General features: G+C 48.2%; 1 protein-coding gene across 19 annotated transcripts in view; it reads left to right on the top strand.

The window, feature by feature from the left end:
* TNS1 (tensin 1) overlaps positions 1-13,393 on the top strand; it is a 327,340-nt gene that overhangs the window by 25,265 nt on the left and 288,682 nt on the right. The window lies entirely within an intron of this gene.

Genomic DNA, 13,393 nt, shown 5'->3' with positions numbered 1-13,393 from the left:
CCGATCAGAAGGTTGGCAGTTCGAATACCCGTGACGGGTGCAAGTAGATAAATAGGTACCGCTCCAGCGGGAAGGTAAACGGTGTAAATATTGCACTTTAACACATTTAAAACGTTTTATTTGCAGCTGTATAAAGGAAAGGTAAAGGGACCCCTGACCATTAGGTCCAGTCGTGGCCAACTCTGGGGTTGCGAGCTGAGTCCTGTGTTGGCTCTGCCTGTCATTGGCTTTGGCTCCACCTGTCACTGACTCTGGCGCCACCTACTGTTGGCCTCCCTGCCTCCTGCCCCACCAGACCCAGTGGTCATGAGTTGCCAGTGTGAACATTAAAAAAGAAAAAGGTTCAGCAAAGGACCTGGCAAAAGAGATGGGGTTGCTTCTTTGACAGAACTTTTGTACACTGAGGTCCAGTACTGAGGGCCTTCTGGCAGTTCCCTCAATGCGAGAAGCGAAGTTACAGGAAACCAGGCAGAGGGCCTTTTCGGTAGTGGCGCCCACCCTGTAGAATGCCCTCCCACCAGATGTCAAAGGAAAAAACAACTACAGTACCAGACTTTTAGAAGACATCTGAAGGCAGCCCTGTTTAGGGAAGTTTTTAATATCTGAAGGACTATTGTATTTTAATATTTTGTTGGAAGCCGCCCAGAGTGGCGGGGGAAACCCAGCCAGATGGGCAGGGTATAAATAATAAGTTGTTGTTGCTGTTGTTGTTACAATATTATTATTATTATTATTATTATTATTAATTATTCTCTTTTGAGTGTGTGTGTGTGTTTAATATGACAGTAGTGTTAAGCTGATATAAGTTCTTATTTCCCCCCCTTATTTCACTGAAATGAAAGAACTTGACTCAGAGGTGGAGGGTTGAGATAGAGAGAGAGAAAGAGCCTACCTATGAGCATGCACAGTTAGGGAGGGCTACTGTTGCCCTCTAGTGGTTGCTTAGATAGTAGAGAAGTTTGAGATGAGCGTGTGCCCTTGCATCAATTCAAAATGCATCTTTAGTTACCTGCAAGGTGTGATGTACTCATTCCAAGAGCCAAGGCCAATCTGGTTGAGGGATGGGTATAGGATACAAAGGAGCATAAGGCCCCTGTAACCTTAAGAGCTGAACAGAAGATGGGGTTGCTTTTCTCATCCCTACACGGCATGATGTTCCTGCTCAAATCCCTTCTTGTACCTGAATATTAGGGAACAATCAAGAGTCCTTTGCATCTGGTCACAGCCCATCCTTGAATCTGTCCAGATGTGTATAACTCCCCAGGTAAAGAGTGAATGGCCTGAAAAAACAACAACATTAAATTTTTAATTTAATTAAAAAACAAAACATAAAACAGGACCACACATATTGAGGAGTTGTGCTGCTGATCATCAGTCACATCACACATTAAAAGTCTCACGGTGCTCACAATATTCACATGACCACATTCCACTCAGGAAGGAAGTCTTCTGCCTTCTTAGGTAGAAAATAATGCACTTCTAAAAGACTAGAGAATGCAGAGTCCCTGTAAAAGATGCATGCACGCGTGAGAGAAATAATTACTTTTTGTACAATAAAAGTGATTGTGCAAGAAGGCCCTTAATGTAAAAAGAGTTTTTTAATAAAATAAAAAGGACATGGTGACTCTGGCGCCAGTCATTCACACAGCTGCTTGTGAATAAGACCTACTGGGAATGAATGGGACTTGCACACAGCTAATAATGTACAGGCAGTGGCGTAGCGTGGGTTGTCAGCACCCGGGGCAAGGCAGGTAATTTGCGCCCCCTAACCCGTGGATTTGCACCCCCTAACCCTAACCCCCAGATGTTGCGCCCGGTGCGCTCTGTACAATATAGACTGACCACTCATGGGGTGGGAGGAGAAGAAATTTGTCGTAAGTAAAAAGGACAAAAGAAGGTAGATGTTTGCAGATGTGCTACCACTGACCTACAACCCTTCCCTAAAGGAGGTCACATGACCACCTAGTACTATACTTTGTGAGGAGATGCTCTCTTGCTGCAAGAGTATACAGTAGTGAAAGCCCTGCTCAGGGGAGCTACTGCCCTGGCTGGTCATCCACCAGTGATGTAGCTTCTGTCCTCAACCCTCCACTGCAAAACGAAGAGGCCTCTTAGTTCAGAATCAACTAATGCATGTGGTGATGCTGGCTTTATGAATTCAGGACTGAGAATTCTCGGCATTCTTTGAATACTCCTGTTATCCCTCTCCTTTCCTAGCTGCAGAGCTCAGTTTCTTTGCTTGTGTGTCTCATGGTGACATTGGATTTCCCCCAGCCTGAAATTCAATTTCAAGGATGCTGGGTTTTTGTTGTTGTTGTTATTACAGGAATCAGCCTCCAGTGACCAAATCAGACCCTGGTATCTGTTTTGCCATCCTTTGACTAAATTTGAAATCTGCGTTGTCTAGCTCTCTCGCTCTCTCCTCCCGCCCCCCACCGGATCCCTGCACCACTGCCACTTCCCCAGGCCTCCCTTATGATTAAGCCTTTGCTCTCTTAGACCATTGTGCGAGTTAATTACTTAAATAACAAAATTGCTGGGCTCCCAGTCAAAAAAAGACTTTGGAATCATTGCCAACAGCTTGTCTGAAGCCTCATCTGCAAAACGGTTTCTGCTGTGTCAGGACTGGGATCCCAAATGACAGTGATGATATTGTAAAGTGAATGATTGGGACACGCTGCTCTCTTAGGCATCCATGTTATCCAACTACCCCTAGGACGATACAGTAGAAAATCAGGATTTTTTTTGGGGGGGGGGGGGAGAAGCAATGGAAATGGGGCAAAAAACACACACAAAAAACCCTTCAACGCTCTACCTGTATGGATAGAATGTGTAGCAGCCAGTCCCAGCTTTCTGGGTAATATTCTTCTATGATGCAGGAAATTGTGTGGTGCATGTTTTTGCAAAGACCTATTTGTCTCATTCATATTTCTACATTTTTGGAAGTATATGATTTTAAAAGCACATCAAAAGCACACTAGCCCGGTTTGGCTCCTCCGTTCATGAGTCTCAGGCTTGCAAGCTCTGCTTCCCCCCACTTTCTTCAGTTTAAAAGTGGAAGTGTCTAAAGTTTCCGGTTACATCTGAACTTGGGGAAACTCTGGTTAGGTTAAACTCTGGTTATCAAATATGTTAGGTTCATAAACTAAGGACTGATGCAGACTTGTTTGAAGATAGTTTAAACCAGGGATTGGGATCCCGTGATCCTCCAGATGTTGTTGAGACTTCAACTCCCATCAAGCTAAAGCAAGCATAGCTAATGGTCAAAGATGATGGAAGAGCACAGGTCCCCCACCCTTAGTTTAAATTAACCATAGTTTCGCTGAGTTCAGATGTCACAGGGAATTATGTTTAGTTTAAAAGCATAATCTTCCAGTTTCCTCCTTGTGCCCATGCCAGAGAAGGAGGCAGAGGGTGTGGTGTGCAAGCTTGAGGATTGTGTAGGGTGAGGCACATAATGCTAAACCATAGTTTAGCATTTACATCCAAAAAGGCCCAGTGTGTAAGTTGTCCTTACTTATGGAAGACTTTGGCTACAATCCTGTACACTTTTACCTGGAAGTACCATTAAACTCAATGGGACTGAATTCTGATTAGACAACAACATCTTAACACAAATAAAAGAATAAAAGAGCAGAAATGTTTGAAGCATAAAACCATTGCCATCAGAGTTTAAAAGACCTGGAGAGGGAGAAATATTTGCCTGGTGCTGAAAAGAAATATGTAGTTGCAGCAACAAGGACAACCTTCTCTCTCAGTCACCACCTCTAATGGCAGGGGCACTTGGGGGTGAGCCTCCAAGAATTCCCTCAGTGTAGACAAATGTGTGCGCATGTGTGCATTTGTGTGCGTGCCACTGGATATCAGGCAATGCATTTTTTTCAGAGACTAAGCTAGAAACATAAAACACTCTTGTCTACCAAGTCAGATTATTTGTCTTTCTAGCTTAGTATTGTCAACCATGGTTAGCAGTAGCTCCCCTTAGGGCAGCGAGGAGGAACCACTGATTTGCAAACAGGATATGGTCTGTGAAAATGGTCCATGCATGGCAACTTGGCTCATGAACATGGAAGGCTGTCTTCAAGCTGCATGGCTACTTCTAATTTGGCCCTGTCTCTCTTTGCCAGGGTCAGGGTCAGCACCTGGCATCCTTTAGTAGCTGCCAGGGCCACAAAAGGGACCCACCACTGGTGCCTGCTCTGAGACCTCTTATTAAAAACCCTCAACACCCAACCAGGCACACCACGTAGGCCCAGCCAGGTGTATACAGGCACAACTTAAATTCCCCAGACTGTCTCTGTCATAGTGTAGTGTAGCTCCAGGACACTGCGAGAAATTAAAATGGCGTTTGGGCCAAGCTGCTTGGCAATGTTAGAGAGGCAGCTGACTGATTCTGGTAAGCCTGCCACAGCCTACCAACAGAGGGCTTGCCAAAGGGCACATTGCCCAGGGCCCTCTAAAATCCGGCACTGGCCAGAGCACAGCGAGGTGGCTGCCTCAAGCAGTTGAGTCTGGGGTCTTGTGAAAGGGCAGCAAATTGATAGCAATTTAATTTCACTGTTGTATTTGCTGAGGCACTTGTGGGATTTATGGTCACCTGTGTCAGAAGAATGCAGCCAACCTTAATGGCCTTGAGTAGGGAGAGGGGTGCCATTAGCTGTTCCTCCTCAGGCAGCAGAACATATTGGACTGGTCCTGCAGCTGGCCTTGCTTCTCTTACCAGTGGAGGCTGCTTCGATCTCAATGACCCATCAGTCTCAACCTGCCCTCAGCCAGACCCCCCCCCCGTCTGCTTTCTTCCTCACAGCCAGTCCAGTAAGCAGTCCTGCCTGTCAGCTTCCTCACCCTCAGTCTCCGTGTTGCCCTTATATAACTCAGTAGAGAAGACATAGGAGACAAAACTAGAATGAGTTTGCTCTGCCTGTCATTGGCTCTGTTGCCCCCTACTGTCAGGCTCCCTGTCTTCCACCCTACCAGTCCCAATGGGCACTGGGCACTGCAGACCTGCTTCCTTCTCTCCTCATCAGAAACAGGACACATCTTTAAATAAGATGGTTTAATGGCCTGGCAGCTGTGTTAAGCCCCCTTATTGGTGGGTGCAGGGGAGATCTCGGCCTATGGTTGCCCTCATGCGTATGCACAGGGCATGGGGGAAAGCTTAAAGGAGCTGCTCCCCTCCTCCCCGTTCCCAGTTGAAGGCAGAGGACGGCTGTGCGTCCTTGGTCAGAGCGCAAAATTAAATTAGTTGGGCCTGAGCTCTCTGGAGACAATAAAGCAAATGGGCCAGTGCTGGAAGAAGAGGGGGAGGGGTTCTTGAGCAAGGGCTGTGTGAGGCCTTGCTGGCAATTCCCTGATTAAAGTGCCTGGCAGAGTAATTAGCCAAGTGTTCCTGAGGCGAGGCCAGGCCTAGGCCACAACTCTGTCAAGAGCAATGTCAGCTTCTGCGTTCCTAGTTCCAATGCACCAGGCTGCAGCAGATGGGAGAGGAACAGGACCTCCTCCTAACCCGCTTGGTTTAATAGTTCTGGAAAGGCATTGGCGCAATAAATAGTCAGGGAGAACTGGCACTTCTCTGAAGGAAATAAGAGGCAAGCTTGTCACCTGTGTATGTTGTTGCATTGAAATGAATGCAGAAAGTGAAGTTGTCCATTGCCTGGCATTGAGGTCAAGCTGGACTGCCATCTGGCATGTTTCAAACCAGGCTGTCTATAGTTTATCTTCCTCCCTCCCTCTTGTTTGGTTCCCAGGCAGATTTTATTCACCATTCATTCACTCTGCGAGGGGTTTGGCAACTTAACATCTGTGAGGAGAGTGATGGTGATGAGGTCTTTGGTAGCAGGGTCATTCAGAAGATGCAGGGATGGGCTAGCATCCGGATTCGTGGCAGTCTCAACATAATCTGGGCCCTCTGGACACTATTGGCCATCATAAGGATGCCCTGCTCTGAGTGACAAGAGGCATTTGAGAGCATTGTGGCTCCACTTCAGCTTCTTAGGCTGCTGCATGTTGGGAGTTCACCACAATGCTAAGCTGAAGTGTTCTAGGCAGCAGCCAATGACCAGTTTCTTTACTGGAAACATCTTGAATGTTTCTAGTTGGTGCCACTAGAGCTTTGACTTGAGCAGCTGTTCAAGATACATCACTCGGAAGAGGAGCAAATGCTGAATCCAACATGAAGCATAGCCTAGGACTCAGGCATTATGGTAGTTGCAAGGCGTATTGTGCAATTGGACTTCAGGTGGCTATGGAATAGCAAATAACACATTGCCCCAAAGGAGGAAATGAATCACATAAAAAGAAACAGAAAGAAGACAAAAGAGGACATAGTTCTGCATAAATCTGCAGGTGCTAATTTATATATATAGATGCCATTTTGCAAATCATTTATATAATTTGAATTGAAATACAATGCATCTCACCACAGCAGGGAAGACTATGACCAGGTGATCTAGCAAATGGTAGTGAGAAGAAACTAATACAGACAGGAATACCTGATTATATCCTGACCTGGCCTCAGTTATCTATGCTCTAATAACCTCTGGGTTAGACTACTGCAATGCATTATATACAGAGCTGCATTTGAAGATCGTTCAGAAACCAGTGTTAGTTCAGGACATGGTTGCAAGAATCAGAGCGACATGTTATGCCAATGCTGCACCACCTACACTTATCCATTGTGCTCTGTAGTATGTAGGGTAGGGAAAATGCACATAGTAATGAGGCAGGATGTGGGTATAGCTTTACTATATGTTAAAGAGGGAAGGGACTGGATACTGAGTTGCTATTTTGGGGAACAGGCATATGCTGCTTCCTATAAGATGCCATTCCACCCGGATAAAAAACCTGAGTAGGTCAGTGCCTGCTGCTGCAGGCAGAGGTCATGGGTGTCTGTAGACAGAAGCTTAGTATTCTGCACACTTTGGCTTGGAGGGAAAGATCCAGGTCAGACCCAGTAGCTGTGCAGCGCCAAAGCTCCTCTCTGTGCCAGTAGGTGGCCTGCGGGTTTTTGTGCTGTGCTTGCATTCCCTGGCAATGTAATCAGTAGAGCTGATCGCAACAGCTCAGCTTAACACCTAGCACTGAATTGCTTAAGGGATGCGAGCAGTGTGTGAGTTTTATACGGGCCATACAAATGAATTAGCTAAACGTGGACCCCTGTCTCTGTTCATCTGCAAGAAATAGGCTATTGACAAGAGAGAATTAGACTTGAGGCTGGCCTAGCCCAGGAGCTCCATTATGAGAGCTGCCCTATCCTTTGTTATGCTGTGCTGAATACATCTGGTGGAACACAGTGGCTAAGAGGCTGAACAGTGAACTAGTAAATTATTAAGGCTATCAGTGGATTATTAAGGCTATCAATAGTTACTAGCCATGTCAGAAGCAGTATGCATCTGAATACTTGTGCTGGGGAGCACAAGTGGGGAGACTGCTGTGTGCTTCAGTCTTAGTTGCAGGCTTCCCATAGGCGTCTAGTTGGCCACTGTGAGGAGAGGACAGTAGACTAGATGTAAATCCCCTAGATGTAAATCTCTATGTTGAACCTGCCCAAAGTGGCCAATATTCCTTCAGCCCACTCACCCAGCATCCTCAAGGTGGGAGATGGCAATAATATTGCTGACCTATCTTGCAAAGCTGTTGTAAGGCAATGACTGAGATAATGCACACAAAATAGATTGAACTCTCTAAAGTGCTACACAAATGCTAAGCATCTGAAAGTGCAAAATGCAATGGGCAGTTGCAAGCCTACCTTTAAGCAGGAGTGGGAGGGGTAACCTGCTGCCCTTAGCCTAACTGAATTCTGATTGGCCAGTGTCATGAACTGGCAGGACGGCAGGGAGGAGGAAGAGGATCCTGGTGAGGGGTTTAGCTATGACTGGGGCACACCGGGGCAGGCTGGGGATGGAGAAGGAGAGATTGGTGTAGAAAGTACTCATGGGGTGATGGAGGATGCTGAGGAGATGGAGGTCAGTGTACAGGAACCAGAGCAGCAGGACCCATCACCAGAGCCAGAGGGGCTCCTGTCTTCCCAAACATGGCAGGCTCTGAGGTGTAAGGAGCAGCAGGAGGTATGCTGTAGGAGGCTGAGGCAGGCGAGGGCCCACAGCCCAGCTCATTAGCTGCCCAGGTGGGGCTCACTAGCTCTGGTGATTCCTCAGCTGGAGTAGACTCAGAACAGGTGAGGGTCACAGGGAAGCAGAGCTGAGCTGCTGTGTCTGCTTAGCTTCCAACATTGATTGGACCATGGCTTGGATGGTCCAGGGAGCTCTTTGGGGCTATGCTTGTGTGGGACTGACCTCCAGGTGCCCTGACCCCCAGATTGGCTGCAAAGGTAGGAACCTGGCCAGATTGGGCTTTGGAGTTGTTAGGCTGCTGGAATGTGTGCTAGCCACTGCTGTGGGATTGTGCACTCCAGTGGGACTTGCCGCCATGTACTCCATGGTTCAGAACAGGCAGGGACATACTTAGGGGTTGGGTAGGTTGGCTCCTGGCAAAGGCGCAGGCCCAGAGGAGTGCAAAATTTGTGTCGCTACACCCTGGCCCAGAGCGGCTAGGAAAATAGTTTCAGGCAAGAAATGCACCCCATTCTCTGCTAGGTTGCTGGGATGCAATCCTTCCCACTCATAACTGAATGCTTTTACCCCTGCTCTTCCTCCAAATTGGCAAGAGCAGCTTATAGGGCAGGTGGGAGTTGGAATCCAGCATCTGGAAGACCACAGGTTCTACTGCTTTAAGGGGCCATGAGACTCTCAGTAGTTTTTGCTGCAACAGATTAACACAACTACTCTTTTGGAAATGATTCCTATTTTAAACAACTCCTTGCAGAGACTAAGTGGCATCACAATTGAACCAGCCAATCCTAATCTTTCTTAACTGAGATTGCCAGGATCAAGTAATTTTCAAACTTAGACTGCAATCCTATCATCACTTACCTGGGAATAAGCCCATTTGAACTCAATGGTGGTTAATTCTGAGTAGCCCTTATAAGATTGTGTTTTTAATTTCTTAGAGACAGATCTTACTTTTCACATTTAGGTAGGTATCACAGAATGACCTACGGCAATGGAGTACATAACGTCAGCAGAGTAGGTCTGCCAGGGCTCACATATGGGGAAAGCTATGAACTATTTAGTGAGAAGAAACAGTCCAGTAATTAGACTATTGTTTTCTTTGGCCAGGAAGAAACAGTAAACCAAGCAGGCCTTTGTACAACAAGGGACGTGACCAGACAGGAAATGGGCAATTTGCATGAGACAAGCTAGGCCAGGGGAAAAAAAAGACTACTGGGGAATGCAGATTTATATACAAACTCAGATGCAGCTTTTGGTGGTCATCCAACATGGAGATTCCTGAGACAAGAGAAAAACAGGAACAAAATTCCAAAATGTCGTCTAATCTTTGCCCACATTTGGGCTAAAACAAAAAATACGAGGCCATGGTGAATAAAACTAGTAGTTCATTCAACTGTTTGTTTTGAACCTAATAAACAGGTTCCTTGCTTGCAGGTTTTCCATAGGCATGTGGTTGGCCATTGTGAGAACAGGAGGCTGGACTAGATGGGGCACTGGTGTAGACTCTTCTTAGACAAGTTGGCATTAACACTTGTTGACTCTCCTCTGGAACAGTCTAGTTAGCAAAGCTTGGTAGGTCCTATTTTTACCTGTTGTCCCATCCTTTCTTCTGTGACTGGTAGGAGATTGGTGCTTCCAAGGACTGTACACCAGTGAATTCCTCACAGTTCTCCTTCCCTACTAACCAGCAGAGTCTGTCAGTCCTGTGTTTTGCTGCGAGGTTAACTTGCAGCTGTGAACCAACAGTTCACCTTGCACTGCTGTTAATAGGCATTAGGTTCTGGTGAGGTTTATAAGCCAGTATTGCAGCATGCTGCCCGGGACCTAGAGATCATTACAGTGAAAATAATAATAATAATAATAATAATAATAATAATAATAAAGTTATATACTGCCCTATACCTGGAGGTCTCAGGGTGGTTCACAGAAGAAAATCAAAGTATAAAACCACAAAATACGTAATCAAAATAAAAGCAACAACCCAGTAACCCCCCTCCCCCCCCATTTTAAAAGCGTATAGGATGTCAATTAAATCAACCAAAGGCCTGGCTAAAAAGGAATGTTTTTGCCTGGCACCTAAAGGTGGGGAGAGCATTCCACAGACAGGGAGCCACTGCAGAGAAGGCCCGATCTCATGCTGCCACCCTCCAGACCTCTCAAGGAGACACATGAAGAAGGGCCTCAGAAGATGATCTCAGGGTCCAGGTAGGTTCATATGGAAAGAGACGGTCCTTGAGGTATTGCAGCCCTGGTAGAGCATCTGCTTTGCATGTACAGCATCCCAGGTTTGATACCTGGCATTTTTGAATAGGTTGGGAAAGACTCCTGCATAAAACTTGAGAGGGCCATTGCCAGACAGTGCAGATGGACCAATTGTTTGAAACCATATAAGGAAGCTTCCTATGTTTCATCAGCCAACATTTTCATGGCATCCAACATTAGTTTAATTTTAAAGGATGACTGGGTGACTCTTAAAAGCAACTTGACTTTTGGGAATCCTGCTGACAGAAGTTTAGTCTTGATAGGTTATATGGCTTCCAACTGGAGGGCTGTTTGGAATGTGGGTTAGGATCAAGAGGCAAATCTACTGAATCTGGTAGTTTTGGTCTCGGCAAAGACATTGACAGAACACAAGTCCCCTTTTCTTGTTGAGGGGACACAGTTGGGACTTGGCCTACATTTAACTGAGGTTGTGGTTGTTGTTTTACTTCTGTGTCTTTGGTCAAATCCATACCATATTTTCCTTTGTTGGCAGTGAAGACTTAAATTAGCATCTACTGAAGGAACCTTGTCACGGGCTATCACTGACCTTGTCCATCATGGTGCAAAATAGCTCTTTTTTTCTGGAACGGTACATCCTAACTGATGCATGTCCTATTCCTGCTGAGGTGCCCTGGTTTTTGTGCCAAACACCATCACAGCAAGTATTTGATGACATCAGGTCCTCTTAATTGAGTCTGTGCCCTGTGATGCTGCCAGGGCAGGACTTTGGGGCAGAAGTCCAGGGCCTCACTTGGCAGAAAGAGCAGGAGGGGCTCCCAAATGCAACAGGACTGACTTGCCACATTTGGATGTAAGTGAAGTAATACACAGTACTGTCAAAAAGGGGACCCATGTATGATCACTGAATCCAATCACAGTCTCTCATCACTTACCTGCACTACCAAGTCTGTGCCTTACTTCTGTAGCCTTGTCTCTCTTTGCCCCAACTCTTCCCCTCGCCATCTATTTCTTGTCTGCTGCCCAGACGTGTCTCAGAACCAACCGAGATTAGCAGGGGCCTCCTTTTTGGGATGCTTCCAAACTGGGAGAAGGGAGCCAGTTGGATTCAGATAAGCTTCCAGTCAGCAGCAAATCAACATGTGTCCAAAAGCCAGCATTGTTTCTCATCCTTGGTTAGAGCGTGAGTGCATGAGGAATGCTGGGCTGAAAGCTTATACAGCCCGTTTGGTGGTTCATTGAAAATTCAGATACGTTATTGGTTCAGAATGAGGCAGTGTGGTTCTTGAAAAAAGAACTGGATGTAGCCAATAGGGAGCAAGTTGCTTGAAATCTCCTTGTGATGACCAGTGTTTAACCTGCAACATCCTTTTGTAGTTTGAGGCTTTAAGCCATTTTCAGATCTCCAATGTGGATTTGACTTGTGCTGCCCAGTGTGTGCTGTTGACTCTCAACTTTTGTGGATCCCTTGCCCTGCCCATCTGGGTGGGACCCAGGAGAAGGAACAATGTTGGGTGTAGAGTCCCTGCATTCCTGTTCTGCTATACCCTTCTATAGCACTGTTGTCACAGAGCATGCTTTGTGTTGATGCAGCCTGCTTTGATGTATCCTGGTTGTAAGTGTGCATTTGCACATTGCCTTGAGCCTGCTGCCTTGGCTTAAGTGTGCAGCTTTAGCAAGGCAGCCACTCTTATTGGCCCTCTCCTCCAAATTTCTCAAATGAGATGTCCCACATTTTACTTCATTTTTTTTTAAAGCCTTACACCACTGACTTTGCAGAGTTCCACCTGCTCCTGCGTCCTTGCCTCTTCAAGCACACGCCTACAACTCTGATGGCCCTCAAAGCCAGGACCTGACGGGTTGAACTGACAAGCCGTTCCCCCGCCCTTTCCCAGCGCCCCTCAACGACGCTCCTCAGACATCAAGGCTAAACGCGTGCATCTATGTGTATGCACAGATCCCACTTACTTCTAATTGATACAGGATCACGAGTGCCATTTACGCAGCTCTTCAGAGTGATGTGTTGCTAACTGGTTAATTAAGCATGGCAAACCTAGAGACTGGGTTTTGGCAACGAACTGGGGAGGTCAGGAGAAGGAAATCACGTACCCATCGAAGGGGGCACATTACTAAGGGGGCGGGGGGTGTCGATCAGCCATCGATGGAGATGGTTTGATGCGCGCGGAGGGCGGGGGGAGAAGAGAGGGAAGACGCTGAGCTTTAATCATCCACGAGCAGAACATTTGGGGATGGGAGCGAGACCCAGGGCTGGAGTCCCCCTCCCCTAAAAAGCCCTCCGTCGTTGAGGCTCCCACGGCGAAGGGGGAGGCGTCGATTATCGATTGGGAGCAAGAGGTGAAGGCTGAGCGACTCGCAGGATCGATTAGGGTTAACGCCGCAGGGAGGGGGAGGGACCGCTGGCCAGCCCTCGACGCAGGCCAGGCCAGGGCAGCGCTGTCCTTCGCGGTCCGCTTGGGCGTGAGGGCAGGTTCGGGTCGCGGCTGCGGCACGTGCGTCTCCGCCCTCCCCCGGTCGCCACCCCCCAGGAGCGCGCGGCCCGAACTCGGAGCGCTCCCCGGCGGCTTGGAGGGAGCTGATCGAGGCAGCGCCGCGTCGCCCTGCGCCCCTACGCGCACTGCGGGGCTGGAGAGTCCGCGCTACCGTTTTCCGCTGCCGGAGAGGCGCGCGAGCTGGCGGGCGCGGGGGGGTGGGAGGTGAGAAGGAGGAGGGAGAGGAGGAGGAGGAGGGGGGCGGTGTCGCCGCCACCGCCAGCGCTCAGCAGGTCGGGAAGCCGCGTGCGGCGGGTCAGTGCTGCGAGGGGAATCCATCCGGCCGGCACCGCCGCCCCGCAGGATCCTCGCCCCTCTTTTTGCTTCCCGCCGCCGGCGCCGCGGCGCGCAGGGCTCTGCAGAGGCTGCGATCGACGAAGCAAGGGGGACGCGACGCGCCTGCACCAACCCCGGCTGTCGCCCGCCTGCCCGCGTCCCTCTCTCCCCTCTCCATTTTCCTCCGGCTGGGAAGGACACCCCCCCCTCACTCCCCATCCCGCTCCTCGGTCGCCTCCGGGTGGGGGCTGGAGTGTGAACGGGGATTCCCACTTCGGG

This window comes from Podarcis tiliguerta, assembly GCF_965153285.1.
Source record: "Podarcis tiliguerta genome assembly, chromosome: 1".
In the NCBI taxonomy this organism is placed as follows: Eukaryota; Metazoa; Chordata; class Lepidosauria; order Squamata; family Lacertidae; genus Podarcis; species Podarcis tiliguerta.
This window is presented reverse-complemented; position numbering and strand designations above follow the sequence as displayed.